The sequence below is a fragment of the Lathyrus oleraceus genome, chromosome 7, assembly GCF_024323335.1.
Source record: "Lathyrus oleraceus cultivar Zhongwan6 chromosome 7, CAAS_Psat_ZW6_1.0, whole genome shotgun sequence".
In the NCBI taxonomy this organism is placed as follows: domain Eukaryota; kingdom Viridiplantae; phylum Streptophyta; class Magnoliopsida; order Fabales; family Fabaceae; genus Lathyrus; species Lathyrus oleraceus.
In genome coordinates this window covers 115,187,563-115,195,279 of record NC_066585.1, presented here as the reverse complement: position 1 = coordinate 115,195,279, position 7,717 = coordinate 115,187,563, and the positions used below count along the sequence as shown (strand labels likewise).

The window sequence follows — 7,717 nt, the reverse complement described above, 5'->3', positions numbered from 1 at the left end:
ACTGTCTTTATGGTCATCCAGTTATGGACAATGTTTGATCAATAATAAGACACTCGACTCTACATCTAGGGTCCATAGTGGTTTCAGGTCGAAGGGTGGTATACACCATTATCACCATGAGAATAACTTATGACACTTTGCATAACATTCTATATAGTATTCTCATAGCGGGTCAATCCAGTATAAATATTACTCTTAATATTCATACCTATGTTTAAGACTTGATAACTCCTTATCCATGATCTATGAGTTGTGATCATCAGTCTATATACATAATAGTCTTAATGCTTTAATGTTATCCCACATCACAATAAAGCTCGACTATGGATACTTTAAGAATAGTGTCCTTATGTTTAATGTGATCTCATGATTAAGTCACACTTGATACATCAAATGGACTATCTATTCTAGGGACTTTATTAGACAAACATAATAAAGAAAAAGCCTTTTATTATGAATAAATAATTCGATACAAGTACCAAAAATATTGACCTCTAGGGCTTACACAAACAGTATGATATTAGCAGCTAGGTAATTAACAAAGTCGGTGTACCAAGGTGTGTTGGCCACTACTAGAATTTTTTCAATGTTTCAATCCATTGGAAAGTCGGGGTCATCATCCTGAATGGTGTTGATTCTAGCCATAAGTCTATCATAGGTAAAATCGTCATTTATAGGTACTAGGTCTGGTTTTAAATATTCAAGCCTAGAAAGGTGGTCAGCAACTACATTTTTGTGCCCTTCTTGTCTCGAATATCTAGGTCAAACTCTTGCAGTAAAAGGACCCATCGAAGTAACCTGGGTTTAGCATCCTTCTTGCTTATTAGGTATCGAATAGTCGCATGATCTGTATAAACTATAATTTTAGCTCCGACCAGATAAGATTGAAATTTATCAATAGTAAAAACAACAACGAGGAGTTCTTTCTCGGTTGTTGCATAGTTAAGTTGGGCGACTGATCGTGTGAATTTGCAAGTGCACGAATCACGTCAAAGTAATAAAAAAGAATATCGATCCCACAGAGACCAAATCGTCAATCTATCGATTACTATCATTATGGTGTTTATCTAAGGCGGTATAAAAGAGATATTGGGTTTGCAAAATAACGGTAAATAATAAATGCAGGTAAAGATAGGTTGAATGTATTTCACGTCAGTTAAGTGATGTTTTGATTCTCTAAATAGAACTACTTATGAGGCAATATTTTCTACTCTTGAAAAGAATCCATTTAACAGGAACTGTCTCTTTTGTGTATTCAGAACCGAGTTTACCCTTAAATTAAGGCCTTTTATTGTCACTTATAAAAGGTGCACAGAACGCTAAAGTAGTAAACTTATTTTTAAGAAATAAGACTCGTAAACTTAGTCGAAAAGTGATTTTGATTTGAAAAGCTTACCCAAGGAGTTTCCTGATTTTAAATCTATCAACGCGTCCGAAAACAGTTTCAAAAATAGTTTTTCCTTAAAGTGATAAAAATTCCTAGTTAACTAAGCCAGGGTGATTTCGCACTCCATGAATAATTTAAACTAACCAAGTTTGTTTTAGAAAACTCAAGTTTAAAATCAAAAAAGCCTTTAAAGTATTTCTACAGATTCAATATGTGAAACATTACTGTAACCGCGATCATTACATTCTAACCTTCAAAATGATTTAGCCAGACATGGTAATACAAACAAACACAACGGTATTGATCATGATGAAAAGTTTGTTTTAGAATGTAAGGCTTAAAGAACGAGAAAAGTGCGTAAAGTAAATAAAGTAAAGCGAGTGCGGAAAATAAATAAAGTAAAGAGAGTGCGGAAAATAAATAAAGTAAAGAGAGTGCGGAAAATAAATAAAGTAAAGCAAGTGCGGAAAATAAATAAAGTAAAGCGAGTGCGGAAAATAAATAAAGTAAAGCGAGACGGAAAATAAATAAAGTAAAGCGAGTGCGGAAAATAAATAAAGTAAAGTGTAGACAGAAAGTAAATAAATAAAAAGTGATAAAATAAGAACCTTCTCCAAACGGAGGGCTTTAAATCTGGTACAAGAAAAATAAACCTCCGACTCCTGAAGATAAAGAAGACAACATCTCGAAGTGACCCAACTGAATCTCACTAACGTGCGATAACCCCCCGATGTGATGGATTACCGCTTTTACAAATGATAAATATAGGCCTAGTGTTGTAAACTAAGTTGGATGATTTGAAAATGAAATGGAACGAACTATTTATAGAGGATTTCAGCAGCTTACAAAGACCATGGTCCCCTCCAACTTCTCCTTAATGGTAACGTGATTTCCAAAGGTGGCGCCCGCCATCCCTTCTTGGCGCCCGCCATGTGTGTAAATGGGAAAGATCATGGGAACGTGGAGGTTACCTCCTGGTTGAGGGCTGATGAGTCATGGCTTCTCCTATAGCGGCCGCCATGTGGAATGCCATGTGTACAATTTTCGCCGAAAAAACCCTAATTTTAGGTCTTTTTGCTTCGTTTTTTCTCAAAGGGTCCGAAAGAGGTAAATATCTGAAAACAACATAAAAGAGAGCATAATACAAACAAAATAATAATAAAGTCCTAATAAAAATGTGAAATCCGAGTCAAAAACACGGTGTAATTCAGTGTGATCAGCGGCATCCAAGGTTCTACTGGCATAGTAAATTACATGTAACTTCTCCTCTTTTCTTTTCCCTAGAACAGCACCGACAGTGTAATCGCTAACATCACACATGATTTTGAAAGGTTGCTTCCAATATGGAGGTTGTATAATAGGTGCGGAAATCAGTGCTTGTTTCAAAAGATTGAATGCTTCGATACATTTTTCGTTGAAAATAAACTCGACATCTTTCATTAGAAGGCTAGTCCGAAGTTTGGTTATTTTAGAGAAGTCTTTAATAAAGCGTCGGTAGAAACCGACGTGTCCAAGAAAGCTTCGGACTTCCCTAATGGTCTTAGGTGGTTTGAGGTTTTCTATAACCTTTATTTTGGCTTTATCAACCTCAATGCCTTTTTTCAGAGACTATGTGTCATAATACTATTCCTTCGGTTTAGTACAAGGTTTGCTTCCACGCATCTTTCTTGAATTTTCTCAAGGTTAGCTAGACAGTTTTCAAAATTGAATCCGCATACCAAGAAATCATTCATAAAAACTTCCATAATCTCATCGAGGAAATCTGCGAAGATTGACATCATGCAGCGTTGGAAGGTGGCTGGGACATTGCAGAGTCCGAAAGGCATTCGTGTATAGGCAAATGTTCCGTAAGGGCATGTAAAGGTTGTTTTCTCTTGATCTTCGGGGTGAATGGGAATTTGGAAAAATCCCGAGTATCCATCTAAATAGAAAAAGTGAGAGTGTCTAGCTAGACGCTCAAGCATTTGATATATGAATGGGAGAGGGAAATGATCTTTCCTAGTTACCTTATTTAGTTTTCCGTAGTCGATGCGCATACGCCAACCGTTTTCCACACGCTTAGCTACATGCTCGCCTTTCTCGTTTTCCACAACTATGACACTTCCTTTTTTAGGTACCACATGTACAGGGCTCACCCACTTACTATCTAAAAATTGATGAATTATACCAGCCTCTAGTAGTTTTAGTACTTCTTTCTTAACCACATCGCTCATTATAGGGTTTAACCTTCGTTAATGATCTCTGGAAGGTTTAGAATCTTCCTCCAGCAAGATCCGGTGCATGCACACGGATGGGCTTATCCCTTTGAGATCAAATATGTTATATCCTAAAGCTGAGGGATACTTTCGCAAGATATCTAAAAGTTGTTTTGTTTCATCTTCATTCAAGGTGGCGCTCACTATAACGGGGGGATTTAGTTCTTCATCTAAAAACTCATATCTTAGATTCCTGGGTAGTTCCTTAAGTTCTATTTATGGTTTTTTAGGACATGACATATGGTTTGGGGTAAGTGCTAAGCATTCATAAAGGTCGTCATCCATGTGAGGTTTCATTCCAAATTTGTAGTCTTCTCTTATCGGAGTCGAGGGAAATTTCATCGTCTCGGGAGGTCTTTCTTGGTCTAGCTCCCTTATGCATTCATCAATTATATCAATGGCATAACACGAGTCTTCTATTACTGGTGCCATTAGGAATTTGGAAAGTATAAATTCTATCTTTTCATCACCTACTTCAAAAGTTAATTTTCCTCTTTTAACATCTATTATGGCTCATGTTGTTGATAAGAAAGGTCTACCAAGGAGGATTGGGATTTCACCGTCTTCTTTAATGTCCATTACCATGAAATCTGTTGGGATATAGAGTTGTCCGATTCTAACTGGAATTTCTTCTAATATGCCTACTGGATATTTTACAGATCTATCGGCTAATTGAAGAGACATCTTAGTCGGTTGCAATTCTTTTAGGTTTAGCCTTCTACAAACTGCTAAAGGCATCAAGCTTACGCTTGCTCCCAAGTCTAGGAATGTTTTGTCTATAACATGACTCCCTAAAATACAAAGTATGGAAAAGCTTCCTAGATCTTTCTCCTTCTTAGCAAGTTTATTCTCAGCAATGGAGTTGGACTATAAAGGTTTGGGATCATCAAGCCTACGCTTGTTGGTCAAGATGTCCTTAAGGAATTTAGCATAAAATGGTATCTAGGTGATGGCTTCGGTGAATGGGATTTCTACGTGGAGTTTCTCGATCACCTTTATAAACTTTTTGTATTGCTTATCAAGTTTTTCCTGTTTAATTATTTGCGGGTATGGGATTGGTGGTTTATAAGGAGATGGTGGAACATAAACTTTATCTTTATATTCTCCCTTATCTTTCACTTCCTATTCTTTTTGTCTCTCTAGTTCCTCTACTTCATTTGTAGACACAATGTTTTTCTTAGAAGCCTCTGGTTCACTCAAGGTTGGTTTTACAAGTTCGTCATAAGTGGTCCACTTCGTAGGGTAACAACGTTAGCTTGCCCTCGAGGGTTGGGTTGAGGTTGTCTAGGAAATTTCCCTCCTGGTGTGGCCTGAGGGGCTTGTTGTTGTGCTATTTCTGAGATTTGGGTTTCAAGCATCTTATTGTGAGTGATTATTGAATCAACCTTAGTTCCTAATTGTGTGATCAGTTTATTTATATGAATATCTTGGTTAAGGAACTCTTTGTTTTGCTGAGTTTGGGCCGAAATGAAGTTCTCCATGATTTTCTCAAGGTTTAGCTTTTGAGGAACGGCCTGCGTAGGTTGGATTTGTCTTTGAGCTTGAAAACCTGGTGGTATTTGAGGTGTAGAGTTTTGAATAGGGTTATTATTTTTATAAGAGAAATTAGGGTGGTTCCTCCATCCAGGGTTGTAAGTGTTCGAAAACGAGTTTCCTTGGGTGTAATTGACCTGGTCTGAGTTCGACTCAATTAACAGATTGCATTCTAGTGCATGATATCGTTTGGTTCCATAGATTTCACAATCTACAGCTACTGTAGTTGTAGGATTTGCAGACATGTGTTCAACCTTCAGGGCTAAAGCGTCCATTTTAGCTTTCATCATGTCCATACAATTGACCTTGTGTATTCCTCCTTTGGCCTCCCTTTTCTCCACTGATGCTCGTTTTGACTCCCATTGGTAATGGTTTTGTGCCATATCTCGATGAGAGCATAAGCGTCGGGGTAAGGTTTGTTCATCAGAGAACCACCGGCGGCAGCGTCGATGGACATCTTTGTGTCATAGTGAAGTCCATTATAAAAGGTGTGAATGATCAGCCACTGTTCTAGGCCATGGTGTGGACAAGCTCTTAGTAGTTCTTTTTATCTTTCCCAAGCTTCAAAAAGTGATTCACCCTGATTTTGAGTGAATCAGGTTATTTGGTCTCGAAGGATAGAGGTCTTACTTGGGGGGAAAATCTTGCAAGGAACACTCTCTTGAGGTCTTCCTAAGTAGTTATCGAGTTATCCGGAAGGGAATCTAACCAAGACTGTGCTCTATCTCTGAGGGAAAACGGGAATAGTCTTAGAAGAATTGCCTCAGGCGAAGCATCATTGGTCTTGAACGTATCAGCTAATTGGATAAATACATTAAAATGATGATTTGGGTTCTCTGTAGCGAGACCTGCGTATTGATTTTGTTGAACTAGTTGTAATAAAGAGGGTTTTAATTCGAAATTATTAGCAGGAATAACCAGGTTTACTATACTAGAATTGGGTTATTCGTTAGAAGGTTGGGCAAATTCCTTAAGTGGTCTTCGGTTTTGAACTTTGGCCATTCCTCTCCTAATTCTCTGGAGCAAATGATGTGCGCGAGCATATCACTCTAGTTCAGCTATTGGGTCTTCTAAACTTCCGGTACTGCGAGTTTTTCGCATTTACCGGCTAAAAGGGGCCTTAGTCTAGACTGTGTAACAACAGGGTACGAAAATTTGACGTAATTGGTCCCCGATAACGGCGCCTAAAACTTGATAGGTGTGTAATTGCTATCTGCAAGTATATGGAACACGTCAAAGTAATACAAAAGATTATCGTTCCCACAGAGACCAAATTTTCAATTTATCGACTTCTATCATTACGGTGTTTATCTAAGGCTGATCAAATAGATAGGTTCAAGTACACAGAAAAGGGAATAATGAAGTAAATAAATTCAGATAAAAATGTAGGCTCAAATGTAATTCACATCTGTTAGGAAATACTCCAATTGTTTCTAAACAGATCTACTTATGGGGCAATATTTTCTACTTAGAGAAGAATCAATTTAATAGGAATTGTCACTTTCACGTATTCAGAACTGAGTTTTACTCTCTAATTAATGCCCTTCATTGTCATTGATGAATGGTACTTGATGCGTTAAAGTAGTAAACCTATTTTTAAGAAATTAAATTCTTGACTTAGTTAAAAAGTTATTTTGATTTAAAAAGTTTAACTTAAAAGGGATCCATGGATTTCGCTTAAGAATCCGGATTTTAAACCTACTAACGCGTCCGAAAATAGTTTCAAAATCGTCTAATAGTGTTAAGAATTCCCAATTAACCGGACAAAGTGCTTTCGCTACTTTTGACCTATTAAAACTAACCAAGTTTATCTTTAAGAGTTGGACGACTTTCGATCTTACCCAATTATACCGCGGCTCTACTTTCGTAGTTACCGACCAAAATAAGTACTGAAAACTTGTGTTAAAATCAAAATATCCCCTAAAGTATTTCTATAGATACAAATAATGGAGTATCATCTTAACGACGATCCTTACATCCTAATCTTTAAAGATTTAGCCAGACATGGAATAAGAAATCAACATAGCGGAATTAATCACGTTTAAAAGAGCGAGTAAATAAAATGTGCAAGTTAAATAAGAGAGTATGTAAAAGATAGATAGGCAAATAAATAAAGTAAAGCATGCAAGATAAATAAAACATATATGCGAATAAACTTGAATAAGAAACCTGCTCCAAATTGGAGACTTTAATCTGGTACACTTGAAAAGAATACTTGACTGGAAAGTAAAATGGTGACAAGATTGTTTGTACTGTGCTCCAACCTAACTACAACTCAAGTGCGATAACCCCCCGATGTGACGAATTATCGCTTTTACAATGGTGAACTTTAGGCTTAATGTTGTGAACTAAGTTGGATGCCATTTTGTGAAGTGAAAACACCTATTTATAGAGGTTTTAAAAAGCTAGCAAAAGACAAAGTTGTCCTCCAACTACCCTTAGTGGGGTCTTGCCAACTAAGGTAGAGCCCGCCATTCCCACCAAGGCGCCTACCATGTGTACAACATGAAAACTTCATGGGAACGTGGCAGTTACCACCGGT

At 37.2% G+C, this 7,717-nt stretch overlaps 1 non-coding gene across 1 annotated transcript; it reads left to right on the top strand.

Annotated features, from left to right (window-relative positions):
• The first annotated feature begins 5,687 nt into the window (after positions 1-5,687).
• Positions 5,688-5,794, top strand: LOC127108983 (small nucleolar RNA R71). Its single transcript, XR_007796474.1, has one exon. It is a non-coding gene; the product is annotated as a small nucleolar RNA R71 (small nucleolar RNA).
• The last annotated feature ends 1,923 nt before the right edge of the window (positions 5,795-7,717 follow it).